Below are 16932 nucleotides of genomic sequence, written 5' to 3'. Positions count from 1 at the left end.
CTCTCAGCCCATGTCACCACCACCCAACCTATCATCCTCTGTGTTGTGGACACCAGCAAGCAGAACCAGACCTCAGCAACCCTTTCAGCACCACGATTTGATGCTTGTGTTGATCACTGACCTCCCTGGGGCTGTTTCTGATGGCTCTTTCCTACAGAAGACTCTGAAATCATTTATGTTGCCATAAGTTCCCTGCTGGGAGGTTCTCAGTTTGGTTAAACCACCAGGAAAAGGTGGTCAGGTATGGAAAAAGGTTGCCCAGAGAGGTGGTGGAGTCACTTGGGGTGGTGGAGTCACTTGGGGTGGTGGAGTCACTTGGACATGGTGTGCACTTGCAGCCCAGAGAGCAAATCACATCCTGGGCTGCAGCAAGAGAAGCAGAGCCAGCAGGGTGAGGGAGGTGATTCTCCCCTCTGCTCCACTCTGCTGAGACCACAGCTGGAGCTCAGTGTCCAGTTCTGGAGACTCTGTGCCAGGAAGCATCTGGAGGTGCTGGAAGGTGTCCAGAGAAGGGCCGTGAAGAGGAGCAGAGGGCTGGAGCTGCTCTGCTCTGAGGACAGACTGAGGGAGCTGGGGCTGTTCAGTCTGGAGAAGAGAAGGCTCTCAGGAGACCTCATTGTGGCCTTCCAGGATCTGCAGGGGGCTACAAGAAAGCTGGGGAGGGACTTTTGAGGGTGTCAGGGACGGATAGGACTGGGGGGGATGGAGCAAAACTAGAAATGGGGAGATTGAGATTGGATGTGAGGAAGTTGTTCCCCAGGAGGGTGGTGAGAGCCTGGCACAGGCTGCCCAGGGAGGTGGTGGAAGCCTCATCCCTGGAGGTGTTTGCAGCCAGGCTGGATGTGGCTGTGAGCAACCTGCTGTAGTGTGAGGTGTCCCTGCCCATGGCAGGGGGATTGGAACTGGCTGAGCCTTGAGGTCCCTTCCAACCCTGACAGTTCTGTGATTCTGTGGTTTCATGGGCACGGTGGTGTTAGGTCAGCAGCTGAACCTCTAAGAGGTCTTCTCCAAACCAAACAATTCTCTGAAGCTAAGAAAATGCTCCCCGGGAACGTTTCTGGACGTGGAGTGGCTTCACAGCACCTGGCACTGCCCATCCTGCAGGGGGGCAGCTCTGTGCCCGGGCTCCTCCGTGGGTGCCGAGTGGCTCGGCGGGGCTGTTCGGGGCCCGGCGGGGCCGTGCGGGGCGCGTCTGCAGTGGGGACACCTCCCCTCTAGGTGGCACAAATGGCAGGAGCGCAGCGCAGAGCTCGGCCGCTCCGGAGCCGCGCAGCGCCGGGCTGCAGGACGCGGCGCTGACCTCGGTCTGGTGGTCTCCGGCCACCGCGTGGGACCCGCGGCGCTGTCCCCAGATGGAAGTGCCCAGCTGCTGCCTGCTCAACCCTCCTGCCAGCGCCCCGAGACCTCGTGTGGCTGCCAGCCCCCGGCCCAGCCTCCAGGAGAGGTGAGTGGGACCTGGCAAAGGGGAAGGGACTACGCTTCAGCCGTGTGACAGCGCTGCCAGCGCCTGGAAAACGAGGGGCGGGAGCGGGGGGGAGAAGGTAATTTAGCTCATTGGTGTCCCTTTGCCCTGGGGGGAATAGAGGAGGGAGTGCTGAGCAGCCTGCCCTGCTTCGGGCGACCTGCTTCGAGCAGCTGCTGGAGCGCGGCGCTGCTGCCCGGCTGCTGCCCGGCGCTGCTGGAGGGACTGGGAGCAGGCTGCTGGAGCCAGGCTGCTCACCAAAGGGTGACAATGGCCGCTGAGCATCTTCCATGAGGTGTTTCTGGGTGCTTTGGTGTTTTGGAGGGACCGTGCTGCCCCTCAGACGTCAAACCCGGGTGGGCGAAGGTACCTGTTGAGGGGCTGAGGCTCCCCACGGGGCACCCTCCAAAAGTGGGGCATCTGTTCCATGAGTGGCCTCTGCAAAGAGAAATCCCTTGGTGGATCCCTGCTTTCCATCCTGGCTCGTTAGGGATGCAGCCATCCCTGCATCCCTGGGGCACACGGGGACCGTGCTCAGCGTTGTGGCTGTGGCAGCCACCACATTTAGGGTCCTGCACGGCCACAAACAGTGTCCTCATGTGGGGATGGGATCGAGGGATCACGGCAAAGTTGGGGCTGCAGGAGTCTTGCTGCCCTGGGATTTCCTGTGCTTAAGATGCTGACCCTGGGGCACCTGATTTCCCACCTAGGAGACAGTCCAGGCAGGATGGTGCTGAATATGCCAACCAACAGGCTTGGGGTGCTCTGGGGGGAAGGATGAGAGGGAGCTAGAGCTGTCAGGTGGGGGTTTATTTAGCTGTCCCCTAAATGTCATCACCTGGCCCCATGGGACTATGGGGATGGATTTCTCCCCCTGAGCATGGCTGTGATTCCAGCTGAGATGTTGGTTGCTCCGCTCTGGGGTACCCCCAAGTGAAGGGATGGGCTTGCTCCTGTTGCTCCCCTCTGAGGTACCCCCAAGTGAAGGGATGGGCTTGCTCCTGCTGCTCCCCTCTGGGGTACCCCCAAGTGAAGGGATGGGCTTGCTCCTGTTGCTCCCCTCTGGGGTACCCCCAGGTGAAGGGATGGGCTTGCTCCTGTTGTTCCCCTCTGGGGTACCCCCAGGTGAAGGGATGGGCTTGCTCCTGTTGCTCCCCTCTGGGGTACCCCCAGGTGAAGGGATGGGCTTGCTCCTGTTGTTCCTCTATGGGGTACCCCCAGGTGAAGGGATGGGCTTGCTCCTGTTGCTCCCCTCTGGGGTACCCCCAGGTGAAGGGATGGGCTTGCTCCTGTTGTTCCTCTCTGGGGTACCCCCAAGTGAAGGGATGGGCTTGCTCCTGCTGCTCCCCTCTGGGGTACCCTCAAGTGAAGGGATGGGCTTGCTCCTGTTGCTCCCCTCTGGGGTACCCCCAAGTGAAGGGATGGGCTTGCTCCTGTTGCTCCCCTCTGGGGTACCCCCAGGTGAAGGGATGGGCTTGCTCCTGTTGTTCCTCTCTGGGGTACCCCCAAGTGAAGGGATGGGCTTGCTCCTGCTGCTCCCCTCTGGGGTACCCTCAAGTGAAGGGATGGGCTTGCTCCTGTTGCTCCCCTCTGGGGTACCCCCAAGTGAAGGGATGGGCTTGCTCCTGTTGCTCCCCTCTGGGGTACCCCCAGGTGAAGGGATGGGCTTGCTCCTGCTGCTCCCCTCTGGGGTACCCCCAGGTGAAGGGATGGGCTTGCTCCTGTTGCTCCCCTCTGGGGTACCCCCAGGTGAAGGGATGGGCTTGCTCCTGTTGCTCCCCTCTGGGGTACCCCCAGGTGAAGGGATGGGCTTGCTCCTGTTGCTTACAGGAATGCCAGGAGGAGGGAGGATTTTTGGTGGTGGGTTTTGTGTTGTTGGTTGGTGTGGTGATTTTTTCCCCCCAGTGTTTCATCAGACTGGGATAGAATCAGACAGATCTCCGCTCCATGAGATGCTTAGGGAAGCGTGGCTGCACCTCATCCTCCATCCCTGCAGGAGGAGGATGCTGAGGGGGGGAACGCTCATCCTCATGAGGAGAGTGGGTGAGATGGTGTCAGGAGCCGTGCCAGGGGATAAAATCTGCCCCAGGGGCTGCCCCCAGCTGGAGCTGAGGCTCCTTTGGAGCTGATGCCAAAAAAAGACAGGTAAAATGCATCCCTTCAAGGGCTAAAAATAAATACCCCTTCAGAGGGCAAACACGGGGCTGGGGGTGGCTTTAGAGGCAGAGGTGACCTTAGCTTTGACCCAAGGACACAGAGATACTGCCTGGGAAGGACATCATGCAGGGATGCATGAGGGCAGGCAATCCCCAAAGCCAGTGCCCAGATCACAGAATCACTGAATGCTGAGGGGTTGGAAGGGACCTCTGGAGGTCGAGGTGCACCTGGAGAAGGTCACACAGGAACAGTCCAGGCAGGCTTTGAATGCCTCCAGAGAAGGAGCCTCCACCACCTCTTATCACCCTGGGGGAAGCCAAGAAAAGGCTGGAGCCATGCTCCAGGGTAGCTTCAAGCAGCCAAAATTAGCCCAAAGCCCATCCATTGGTGGCTCCTTCCAGCATCACTGCTCCCATCCTGATGATTCCGTGCTCCAGAGGCTTGTCCTTGCCTTTTCTTGGCATCTCAGTACTTCTGGAGGCAGCCCTGATGGTTTTCATGCTTCCTTCCATGCAGAGAGGCACTGCAGGGCAGAGCCAGCCTGGGAAATAATTGGGTGGCTGGAGTACAGAATAAACAACCAGGGGAAAAGTAGGACTGGGGATGGCCTCTTGATTGCTCTTTGGTGTCCAGCTCTGTGAGCTTTGGGCTTTAGCATCCTGAGTGTCAGAGTGTGCTGGGGCTTGCTGGTGTTGGTGCATGAGGCTGGCCTGTGATGGGGAGAGCTGGAGCTACAGCCCCCTGAGTGCTGCCAGAAGTAGTAATCAGGGGACAAAAACCTCCCAGGAGGCCAGCCTGGGCCCTTTGCATGCATTTAGGACCTTCTGGAGAGGCTGCTGTGCACTTCAGTGGGGTTAGTGCTGCCTGACCACAGCATGGAGTGGGATCTGAAGCCACCAGCACTCAGCTCCTCTGGGAGCTTTGATCTCTCTACCCAGTGCCTGCCGGTGCTCTCCAGCTCCACCACAGTGCCAAAGCCTCTGGCACCTGACAAGCCACACAGAAGTGGCTGCCTTCAGGTGGGGACTGTGCCCACAGGAGCAGGAGGGGGGGTGGGTTGGAGATGGCTTTCCCTAGCTGTGGAATCCAACCACCCTGGATTGTGGGCTTGTTTATAAGGCAGCTGCAGCTGACATTGGGTTTATGCTGGGGAACGTGGTCCTTGCCTGGAGATGCTGATGCCCATGTGTAGGTGTGATGCTGAAGGACATGGTTTAGTGAACCTGGCAGTGCTGGGTTAATGATTTGGCTCAATGATCTTAAAGGTCTTTACCAACCCAAAGGGTTCTCTGGTGCTATGCCCTTTGTGTGCTCTCCCACAGGACAGCCAGGTGACCACCACGTGCTGCTGCTGCTGCCTCACACCCAGACACCAACACCCACCACAGGTAGGTTCCTGTAGGTTCCACAAGAGCTAATAACCCCGGAGGGACCTGACCCCAACCTGTGTTAGCATTCCTTGGCCAACTCATCCCTCCTCTGGGGCTTGTTCTCCTTGCCCATACTGCTGCTGGAAGCAAGCTGTGGAGCAGGAGTGAGTTTTCTGTCCAGCACGGGGGACTGGGGAGCATCCCAACAGGACAAGAGGCTCCAAGGTGCTTGGAGCTGGAGATGGCATAGAATTGTTAGGGTTGCAAGGGACCTGAAGGCTCAGCCAGTTCCAACCCCCCTGCCATGGGCAGGGACACCTCACACCACAGCAGGTTGCTCACAGCCACATCCAGCCTGGCCTTCAAAACCTCCAGGCAGGAGGCTTCCACCACCTCCCTGGGCAACCTGTGCCAGGCTCTCACCACCCTCATGGGGAACAACTTCTTCCTAGCATCCAATCTGAGTCTCCCCATTTCTGGTTTTGTTCCATCCCCCCCAGTCCTGTCCCTCCCTGACACCCTCAAAAGTCCCTCCCCAGCTTTCTTGTAGCCCCCTGCAGATCCTGGAAGGCCACAATTAGGTCACCTCAGAGCCTTCTCTTCTCCAGCCTGCACAGCCCCAACTCCCTCAGTCTGTCCTCATAGCAGAGCAGCTCCAGCCCTCTGCTCCTCCTCATGGCCCTTCTCTGGACACCTTCCAGCACCTCCAGATGCTTCCTGTAACAGAGGCTCCAGAACTGGACACAGAGCTCCAGCTGTGGTCTCAGCAGAGTGGAGCAGAGGGGAGAATCCCCTCCCTCGACCTGCTGGCCACACTTCTCTTGCTGCAGGCCAGGATGTGATTGGCTCTGTGATCAGCTCTGTGAGGATAGGAGCCACCCCAGCAGCCAGCCCAGGAGCTGGGATGTGCCTTCCTTGCTGAGTGCTGTATTTGGGTCAGCCTCATCGACTGGGTGTGCAACTGTGTCATCCCTGGAGAGCGCGGGACGCCCAGCCGCGCGCCCGCCCGGCGTGCCTCGCGCCGCGCCGAGCCCCGGCCGGGCTGAAACACCACCACCACCACCCTGCTGGCTGCTGCTGCAGCTCAGCCCTGCTCCAGAAACCCAGCCCAGGCTTGGCTTTCCCTGACAGGAGCAGCTGTGACCCTGCTCAATGCCCTGTCGATAGCCAGCAGCCGTCTGCAGTTCAGCTTGCGTGCGGCGGCCGCTGGTACAACCGGGCGCTCGTGGAGCCGGGGAGACAGCCCTCTCCTGACCCCCCTGAATCCTCTCTGCCCCAGGCATGAAAGGAGGCAGGAACAGGAGGTTTCCCCACCTCTTACTTTCCTCACCATGGCTGCTGGAGATTCATAGAATGGTTTGGGTTGGAAGGGATCTTAAAGCTCATCCAGTTCCATCCCCCCTTGCCATGGGCAGGGACACCTTTCACTAGCCCAAATGGCTCAAGGACTTCTTTCACCTGGCCTTGAACACCTCCAGGGAAGGGACATCCACAGCCTCCCTGGGCAACCTGTTCCAGTTTCTCACCAGCCTCGCTGTCAAGAATTCCCTCCCCTGGAGCTGGGAGCAACAGCAGGCTCAGGGAAGGACAGAGTGGCTGAAGCACCGTGGCTGCTGTCCCCGGGGAAGAGCAGTGCTCAGGCTGCTCCCCTGAGCGTGGAGGAGGCTCTCACATGTTTCATCGATTCAGTATCTGATTGCTAATTATTTCAGTAGCTTGACCTGCAGAGGCCAGCAGGGCACAGTGCCTACAGTCAGCTCAGCCAGCATGGACATCCTCATGGCTTCAAACCTGGGCTTGAACGCCCCTTCTGCTCCCTCCTCCTGGCCTTGGGCTTCCAAGTGCTGCCTGCACACTCTGCCAGCATCCCTGGGGAGCCACTGAGCTCCCTCACAGCAGCTTTGCCACACAGAATTTGGGTTTGTTATTTTTCTTCTTGGTTTTCTCACCCTGTCCACCCTCCAAAGCCTGGGTGCTGCTGCTCCTTGGCACCATCACACTCTAGCTTCCCCCCATCAGCTTGAGGACCAGCTTCCAGCCCACAGCCACCAGCCAGGTAGGAATGAAAGAAAACAGATGGCAGGGTGATAGCACCTCTGGGCTCTTTGGTCTTCTTATCACTGCAATCCAGCCTGTGACTGCCCTTGTCCTGCCCACCATGCTGGCAGAGAAGGAGTTCCTCTGATGTTGCAGCAGTTTCTGGTGTTGCTAAAGACAGGTAAAAATCTTCCTTCGTGCCCTCTCATCATCTTGGCTGCAGCAAACCTGCTGCCTCTCTGGTCCCTGGGTGCCTCTCAGTAGAGTTTGGCTCCACTTTCTCTCCACCCTCCTATTAATAGCTGTGTTTATCAACAAGGACTTCCCTTCCCTCTTCTGAAAGATCAGACCCAACTCAGTCTCCTGTCCTCCAGCCCTGACCAGCTTGGGAGCCACCACAGGACCTTCTCCCTGTCCTCAGTGTGCTCCTCCACTGGAGGCAGGGTTCAGATGCAAAACCCCTGGAAGGGACCCCCCAGAGCACCCCTGTCTTTAACACTGTTAACACCCAAACCTGTCTGGATGTGTTCCTGTGGCCTGCCCTAGGTGATGCTGCTTTGGCACTGGGTTGGAATAGAATAGAATTAACCAGGTTGGGAAAGACCTTTGAGATCATCCAGTCCAACCTCTCACCCAGCACCATCTGATCAACTAAACCATGGCACCAAACATGGTGCCATGGTCCAGGCTCTTCCTAAACACCTCCAGTGATGGTGACTCCACCACCTCCCTGGATAATCTGCAGAGGTCCCTTCCAACCTCCACCATTCTGGGATGCTGTGATCTCAGCCCCATCTTCCCAGCCCTTCTGTTCCTCTGATGTGATTGAACTAAGATCCTACTGCCTTCCTCTCTTGTAGGGACCTCCTACCAGGCAATAGCATAACAGTGCTGGCAAGGCAAGACTGAGCTCTCTCCCGTTCCCCAGATCTGTTATCCCACCCTAGGGCCAGAACAAAGCCTCCTGGTCCTCTCCAGTGGTAGGTTCAGGCGTTGGAATGTGCTGCTCAGGGAGGTGGTGGAGTCACCAACCCTGCATGTGTTTAAAGGTGGTTTGGATGTAGTGCTTGGGGCTATGGCTTAGGGGTAAGCCTTGTAGAGCAGGGTCAGTGGTTGGACTTGGTGATCCTGAGGGTCTTTCCCAACCTGAGTGTTTCTGTGATTCTGTGATCACAGGAGGCTAGGGGCTGGGAGGGACCATTGAAGATCACCAAGCCCAACGCCCCCTGCCAGAGCAGGGCCACAGAATGCAGCACAGGTCACACAGGAACACATCCAGATGGGGAATAATGAGAACAGGATGAAGCCTTTGGGTGCTTGCAGAAGAGCAGAGGCTTCACCCTGTACCACCACACACAGGACCCAGGGCTGGGGAGGGGACAATGGCAGCATTGAGCGCGGGCACTGGAACGCTGCCGTATTGTGCCTGGCAGAGAGATGCCCGGGGAATAATCACCTCCTCCTTGGCTTTGTTGCAGGGCTGTGGCTGGTGGTGCTGCAGGGCTTCTCCCCCACCTCCCCTGGAGGTCTCTGGTTATGCAGTGAAGACCTGCAGCTCAGACACACCTTTTTTTCCTGGCTGTGAGAGGTACGGCTCGGGGCTGGGGGGGAGTGGGGAAGGTCACTGCTGGGGAGAAAAGGAGGATCTGGGGCACCAGTGATGGCTCTGCTCCTCATCCTGGGGGAAGCTGTCACTCCTTCAGTGACCCTTGGAGCATATTTCCATCTATATTATGCTGTGTATATACAATATTCAGTATGTTGTGATGCATCTGTAGGATGTCAACCCTGAGAGGTCTTCTTTTCATGCCTGCAAAAGAGTTTGTGTTGAATCTCTGCTGGAACTGCAGAAGTGATGTCCCTGCCCTGGGCCAGGGGGCTTGGTGTTAGGTGATCTTTAAGGCCCCCTCCAACCCAAGCCAATCCATGGGTTTTAAACCCAACTCCACTCAGCTTCTGGGCACCCCCCTTAACATTTGGATCCAGGGGTTGCTTCAGACTGGGCTGAAGGAGCCTTGGCTTTAAACTGGGCTGAAGGAGCCTTGGCTTTAAACTGGGCTGAAGGAGCCTTGGCTCCAGCTCCCAAACACAGCAAGGCTGGGATTGTTGTTGTTGTTTTCAGGAGCTTATGGAAAGTTGTTTTCCACTAAGGTACCTACAAAAGGAGTTAAAAAAAGCAGTGTCATGTTCAAAGTCTGCTTGAAAGCCTCCAATCTGGGCTGAAGTTTTGGGCTTGTGACCGGGTCAAGGGCAGCACCAGCTGCGGGAGCCAGCGCTGAGGCGATGCCTCCCTTCTCCCTCCTCCTCCTCCTCCATCCCTGCAGCATCCTAGGAGCTGATTTTCCTCTGGCAAACCCCTCCTGGGAACGTGTTCCCCCCTGCAGGGTCAGCCAGGCTGTTTCCCAGCTCTTTCCCCTCTGAGAGCAGCTGGAGAGAAGAAACACACTTGAAAAAATGAAATAAGAGGACGAGATCTTGGCTGCCCTATCCCAGCTGTGCTGGGGTGCAATGACATCCTTTCAAGCCAGGGAAAAGAAGTCGTTTTGAGTAGTTTCACATGGTGGGTGCTGCTTAGGGAAGGCTGAGGGACGTGCTCTGGGGTCCTGGAGGATGAGGAGATTGAGGAACCGTCGGATTTAAAGGTTCAGGACCATCTTCCTCCTGGCTTGGTGAACTTGTGGGGGCTTTCCTGTAACAAAACCTCTCTGGCCTGGACTCCTGGACTCCAAATCTCTCCTGGCAGCACGGGGCCTTTAAGGAAAACATCAATTATTGTGAGATCAGCCAGAAAATCATGCGAGCTGGCAAGGCCAAGGAGCAGCCAGCAGCGCGCCAGAGCTCCCAGCCTCCAGCCAGGGGCAGTGACTTCAACCCTGCTGGGGGTGTTGGGCTGTGGGGTAACTTCACCCCTCCCTCCCCCCTCTTCATGGGGGTCTTCAGACCTGCATGGGGTGAAAAACCCTCTGGCAGAGGGGAGGAGGAGTTAAGGGGGGGGAGGAAAATGTCCCCTCTGTCCCCTTCCAGCTGTTGTCTCTTCCAGCTGTTGTCTGCAGAGCACAGGGTGATGCTTCCAGCTGTCCCCCTGGCTGGCAAAACAGGGGTGGGAAGGGGGCAGAGGGATGGAGAGGAGCTGGAATGAGGCTAGCAGAAGCACCCAGGCACCATGAACTACTAAACACATGAGAGTGGAGTGAGGAGAGCTGGTTTGGAATGGTCATTTAGACCTAGAAATCGGGGGGGGAAGGGGGTGGGGGGAGAAAAGGGTTTTAGTGCTGCTGGAGAGTATCTCTGCAGCTGTGAGGAGAGGCTGAGTTTGCAGAGACTTTCTTCTCTGCTTCACTCTCTGTTTGCTGGGAAGGCAAAAGAAATCCCAGACAAGAAGGAAGCTGTTCTTGTCCCGTGGCAGCACCTCTGCTTTCCACCTCTCCTGCTCCCAGGAGCTCTCTCTTGGCTATCATTAGCCCCTAAACTCTCAGACAATTTGTATGCTTTGATTGGGTTTTTTTTCTCCCCCGCTTCAGCATTGCTCTTGGCTCCTGCCAGCGGCACCACATCGGTTTGCCTGGGCTTGGGGTTTTGGGGTGGGGGGTTGGGGGGATGCCTATAAGCAAATTCAATCCCGAAAGGAAGGGAAATAGACCTTTGGCGTCCCAGGGAAGGCTGAGGTTGCAGCGTCGGGCTTGGAGGAGCTTCTCCCGTCTCGGGAAGCTTCCCTGGTGGAGGTCTCTCCACGTCATCGTCTCCAGGCTGGTGCAGGAGGCAGAGCCGGGCTGGAAGGAGTGGGAGGGGAGGAGAAGCAGCAGCCGGGGAGCTCCCGGGGCACCGCCTGCAGCTCTGCGCACCGCGGCGGGGAAGGATGGGACCCTTTGGCGAAGGACCGAGCCCGAAGCTTCTCCGTAGGTTACTTTTCGGTTGGGTGGGTTTGCGTTTCCCCTCCTCTCCCCGCCGCTTTATTTTGGGGTTTCACCGGACGGCTTTCACTTGGCCGATCCCCAGCACTCCACAGCCCTCCCCTCCCTCTGCTTGCACCCACCTCTGCTCCCCCTGCTCTGTTTTCTGCCTTTTCCCCATCTCTGCGGCGGGCAATGCCTTTGCCAGGTCCCCACGCTCCCCTGCTGCCTTTCCTGCTGGTGGGCAGAGACTCAATATCCCTATTTGGCCTCGCTTTGTGCTCGCTTCATGCCGGCATAAATCATCCCCTGTTGAGCAGGGCACTGCGGTTCCACCTCCTGGCAGTTCGGGATTAAACCCAGGGAAGGCTCCAGGGAGTCTGGGATTAAACCCAGGGAAGTCTCCAGGGAGTTCAGGATTAAACTCAGGGAAGTCTCCAGGGGGGTTGGGATTAAACCCAGGGAAGGCTCCAGGGAGTTCAGGATTAAACTCAGGGAAGTCTCCAGGGGGGTTGGGATTAAACCCAGGGAAGGCTCCAGGGAGTCTAGGATTAAACTCAGGGAAGCCTCCAGGGAGTTTGGGATTAAACTCAGGGAAGTCTCCAGGGAGTCTGGGATTAAACTCAGGGAAGTCTCCAGGGAGTTTGGGATTAAACTCAGGGAAGCCTCCAGGGGGTTTGGGATTAAACCCAGGGAAGTCTCCAGGGAGTTTGGGATTAAACTCAGGGAAGTCTCCAGGGAGTTCAGGATTAAACTCAGGGAAGTCTCCAGGGGGTTTGGGATTAAACTCAGGGAAGTCTCCAGGGGGTTTGGGATTAAACTCAGGGAAGTGGTGGAGTCACCACCCCTGGAGGGGTTTACAGGGTGTGGAAATGTGGTGTTGAGGGACATGGTCCCGTGGTGGACTTGGTAGTGTTGGGTTAATGGTTGGACCTTTGGACCTGATGGTGTTCAAGGTCTTGTTCAACCAAAAGCAGTGAAGCAGTTGGTGGTTTAGCTTTCTTCCTGATGAAACCTCCTGCGTGCTCTGGGACCTTCTGTCCAGCCCCCATCCCAAACCTCCTCCCTGCCTCAGGGCACCAGAGGTGGAGGGAAGGAGATGCTTCATGGTCTGGCTTTCCTGCTTGTCCTGCTCTTGGTCCCTTGGGTTGTGTTTCTGAGACATGTTTTAGGGTCTGCAGCCTGCTTGCTCTTGGAGCATCAGCTTAGGTGGTCCTTGCTCATGCATCATCAGCTGGGCTTTAAAGACACAGTGTGGGCAGAGCCCAGCATCTGTGGGCGCTCAGCCCAGCAGGAGCTGCAGCTGGTGTCTCTAAGCCGTGGACAAAAGGTCCTTTGATAAGTTCCTGTTCTCTGTGAGGTGCTGTGGTGCTGGTTTGAGGTGATACCCAAGGGTGTGAGCACACATCCCTGCTTCTCAAAGCACTTCACAGAGGCTGCCTTCCCTCCTGCCCAGCTGGGGAACCAGAGGCACAGGCAGGGCAGCGGCCCAGCAGCATCACCAGCAGCAGGAGCTGAACCTGCTCCTTGGTAGCCTCCTCTTAGCCCACCAGCCTCCCTGGAGACAAAACTCTCCTGTGGCTACCAAACACTCAGGATGCTCCTCTGGGGTGGGATCTCCTCCTCCTGCTTGCATCCCCAGCAACACCTCCAGGTCCTTAGAGCGATGTCATGTGGAGATGCTGTTGCATTTCCATAGCCCTTACTGGTTCCACTCTCATTGAACCCCTAAGATGTGCCTGGTGGTTGGATGGGTGACCTTTGGCTGTGTCCTTCCTGGCTCCAGGTCACTGCTACACTTATGGCAAACTTGGTTGCAACCAGCAGCTGTCCAGAGGGATCTCCTGAGAGTGGGACTGGAAGGTTCCTCCATAGTCCATGCTGAGCCTTGTATGTGAGAGGGAGACATTTCTCACCCATACCCTAGGAGGTCTCTCAGAGTGTCCTTTCCATCTACACCAAGCACAGGAGCTTGGCTTAACAAATGTACTTAAGCTGTGCTTAAGGGCAGAGAGCTGTGCCCTCTCCTGGGAGGGGGGCTGTGAATACCCCCACACGCTGAACAGATGGAAACACAGTGTCCCCCCACCGCAAGCCTCGGGAGGCCTCAGGCACCTTCTCCTTTCACCCCAATTACCTTCAAATGCCACAGGAGGGCAACCTGTCCTCTGTCCCAAGCCTCCCTAGGAAGCCGGAGGAAGGCTCTCCAGCGGCAGCCCGGCTCCAGTGACTCACAGCCGGGAGGGAACCGGGGGAAGGGGCATGGTGGTGGGGGGCAATCCGTGCCTTGCCCTCCCGTGAGCCATGGCAGCCGTTTCTGGGACAATCCCTTGGGTGCTGTCCAAGACCAGAACACCAGGAGAAGTTTTTCGGCTCCTGCAGCCTGCTCCTGCAGCCTGCTCCTGCAGCAGCCTGCTCCTGCAGCAGCCTGCTCCTGCAGCAGCCTGCTCCTGCAGCAGCCTGCTCCTGCAGCCTGCTCCTGCAGCCTGCTCCTGCAGCCTGCTCCTGCAGCCTGCTCCTGCAGCTCCCAGCACTGCAGAGGGCTCTCCCCTCCCGGAACTGCTCTTTGCTTTGGAGCTCTTCCACCCAAGGGGCAGCCAAGCAGCTCAAGGGTCGTTTCTGAGGCTGCTCAGCTCCCTTTGACCTGCTGTGTTGCTCGGAGGTGGTGGTGCTCTGTCACCTGGTTTCTGCTCCTTGCTGCCAAGAGGGAAGCAAGGAGCTGGTGTGGGGTTGGAGCTCAGCAGCAGCAGAACTTGGGGCTTGGAGAGGAGAGGGGAGATGGATAGAAATGGAGGAGCCCCAGCCTGTGCATTAATTAAGATGTGGGGTAAGTTGCTGTTTGTCTCCTGACTGCTAACTCCTTCACCTCTAACCTTGCCAGAGCCATTTGTTTATCTCCCTGACTCTGCAGAGGGGCCTGGGGGCATTTTTTGGTGCCGTTGGGGTGGTCAGTCAGCTGTCTGCCTGCTTGCCCTGAAGGTGAGGACCCTGGGGCTGCATGCCAGGTGTCCTGGGCTGTCCCCAGGGCATGAGGTGGCTCAGCACAGGGCGATTTGCATCCTGCACAGCCTCTCCTGTGGACAGACAGTGCTCTGTCTCCTTGCTCACCATGCAGTCTCCGAGGGGAGCTGCCACCCCGTTGTGAGTGCAGGGGTGTGGGAGCTGCTGGGCAAGGAGGGACTGGTGGGAATCACAAGCACTGAGTTGTGTAACTGCAGGACAGCAGAGGCTGAAGGTACATGAGGAGATCATGGAGTGGGGCCAGGTTTGATGTTGGATGAAGCTGCCCAGGGCCCTGTCCAGCTGAGTTATCTCTGAGGGTGGAGATTGCCTCAGCTCTGTGCCAGTGTTTGTCATGGAGACGTCTTCACTTGGTATCCAGCTGAACTTCTGTTTGCCTCTTGTGCCTTTGCTGGGTGCTTTGAGAAGCATCTGAGTGCTCCTGGTGTCTCCTGAGGCTGCATTGCTCCTTTGCTTTGTTATTTCTGACCACAGCTTCCTTCTCCAGCAGACGCTTGGCCGAGAGCTTTACAAGAGTGGCTGTGGTGTGCAAAGTGCTTCTCAAACACGAGCTGGAGGCCAGCAAAGCAGTCAGCCACTGAGGGCACATGTGAGGCCACCAGCCAGCTGCTGGGGGGATCCTAATGGACCATCTTCTGGGGCCCTCGATTTGAGAAGGACATTGAGGCACTGGAATGTGTCCAGAGACAGGCAACACAGCTGGGGAGGGGTCTGGGAGGAGAGGCTGAGGGAGCTGGGGTTGCTTAGCCTGCAGAAGAGGAGGCTCAGGGGAGACCTCATTGCTGTCTACAACTCCCTGAAGGGAGGTTGTAGCCAGGAGGGGGTTGGTCTCTTCTGCCAGGCACCCAGCACCAGAACAAGAGGACACAGTCTCAAGCTGTGCCAGGGGAGGTTTAGGCTGGAGGTGAGGAGAAAGTTCTTCATAGAAAGAGAGATTGGCCACTGGAATGTGCTGCCCAGGGAGGTGGTGGAGTCACCAGCCCTGGAGGTGTTCAGAAAGGGATTGGATGTGGCACTTGAAGCCATGGTTTAGTTAGTCATGAGGTGTTGGGTGACAGGTTGGACTTGATGATCTCTGAAGTCTTTTCCAACCTTATTGCTTCTATGATTCTATGAATGGCATCCTGGGGGGCAGCAAGAAAAGTGTGGCCAGAAGGGCTGGGGAGGTTCTTCTCCCCCTCTGCTCTGTCCTGCTGAGACCACAGCTGCAATCCTGTGTCCAGTTCTGGGCTCCCCAGTTCAACAATGACAGAGACCTGCTGGAGAGAGTCCAAGGGACAGCCAGGAGGATGCTTAGGGGACTTGAGCATCTCCCCTGTGAAGAGAGACTGAGAGCTCTGGAGCTGTTTAGCCTGGAGAGGAGAAGGCTGAGAGGGATCTGATCAATGTCTATCAACAGCTGAGGGGTGGGGGGCAAGTGGAGAGGGCCAAGCTCTTTCCAGTGGTGCACAGCAATAAGCCAAGGAACAATGGAGACAAACTGAACAGAGAAGGTTTCAGCTCAACATGAGGAGAAGCTTCTTTACAGTGAGGCTGACAGAGCCCTGGAGCAGGCTGCCCAGGGGGGTTGTGGAGTCTCCTTCTCTGGAGACTTTCCAACCCCCCCTGGATGCCTTCCTGTGTGGACTCCCCTGGGTGATGCTGCTCTGGCAGGGGGGTTGGACTGCATGATCTCTGCAGGTCCCCTCCAACCTCTCAGATTCTGTGATTCCATGAAAAGCACAGGAAAAGGCTGCAGGAATGTGCCTTCCAGCCACAGGCTGCTTTGGGTGCTGAAATCCCTTGTTCCTGAGCCAGTGCAGAGTTAATCCAAGCCATGACCCTAAAGTGATGTCCTCCACCGGTTTCACCCCTGGAGATCACCCTGAATAGAACAGAATTAACCAGGTTGGAAAAGACCTTTGAGATCCTCCAGCCCAAGCCCTGCCCTGGGTCCGGAAGCTTCTGCTTTGGGAAGCTGCTGGTGGCTCAGACCTGAGCCTGAGCCAAAGGCCTCCAGGCACGTTTTTGTTAGCCCTTTTGCTTGTTTCTTTTTGTCTCTTCTTCCTGCCAGGACAATAGTGTTGCTCCTGCTCTGCCCAGCCCTTTCCTCTGCCTTCCCAGACAGAAATAGTTAACTGGGTCCAGCACAAGATGAATGTTCCTCCTTTCCTTCCCAGGGCAAGCAGCTCCCCTTGCCCCAGGGAGGAGCCACTCTCTGGTGAGGTGATGCAAGAGCAGCCCGTGTCCCTCTCACCCTGGCAGCGCCTGGGTGACCCAGTGGCCCCTGCAAGTGCTGCCAGCTGCCTCAGGGGCTTGCAGCAGCAGCAGCAGCAGCAGAGCACAGCCCTTTGCTCCCCTCTTGTGATGGCTGGGGTGGGATGGGAGCACCTCGTGGCTCCAGGGAAGCTGTGAGCCAGCCCCAGCTCTGCAGAGACTCAAGTCACAACAGATTAAGCTAATACAAATGAAGGGATGGGAGAGGAGAGGAGGGGAGGAGAGAGGGAAAAGAGGCCACCATGGGCATTGCAGAGCAATCCCTCTTGCAGGAAGAACTTCATTTGGCAGTGTGGCTTCTCCTGGGCTTGTGGTTGGGTCTCCCAGGACTACCAGGGCCAGGACCCTCTGCTGATCCCAGCAGCCAGGCCCCACAGGCTGCTTTTGGTTGCTCACATGTGGGTGTTTGAGGTCCTCTGGGATGTCACAGCCCATTAGCTTTGGGGCTGAGGGGAAGCCTGCTGGCTGGAGAGATGCTCCAGCTGCCAGAGCAGTTGGGAGGAGCTGCTCATGTAGCCACTTCTCCAAGGGCACCCAGAGGAAGGCTGCCTTTCAATGGGGCTTTGTTGTGTGCCTGGCTTGGCTTTGCAGGGGGTGGTCACTCTCAGGCTGCAAACTGCCTGGACAAAGCATTTTTCTTGCTGTGGGGCCAGGGAGAGATGGGTGAGAAGAGATCAGCTACAGCTTCCTCTCCTGGCTGAATGGACCCAGAATTTTGCACAGGATAGACAGAGTGTTC

The 16932-nt window shown here is 57.2% G+C and overlaps 1 protein-coding gene across 1 annotated transcript in view; it reads left to right on the top strand.

Annotated features, from left to right (window-relative positions):
* The first annotated feature begins 8501 nt into the window (after positions 1-8501).
* The window catches only part of GJC2 (gap junction protein gamma 2), a 32130-nt gene continuing 23699 nt past the window's right edge, over positions 8502-16932 (top strand). Inside the window, exon 1 of the mRNA XM_054171269.1 lies at positions 8502-8614. The gene's annotated coding sequence lies outside the window, so the exon portion shown is untranslated. The remainder of the gene's footprint in view (positions 8615-16932) is intronic.

Source organism: Dryobates pubescens, chromosome 21 (assembly GCF_014839835.1).
Source record: "Dryobates pubescens isolate bDryPub1 chromosome 21, bDryPub1.pri, whole genome shotgun sequence".
Lineage (NCBI taxonomy): Eukaryota > Metazoa > Chordata > Aves > Piciformes > Picidae > Dryobates > Dryobates pubescens.
This window is presented reverse-complemented; position numbering and strand designations above follow the sequence as displayed.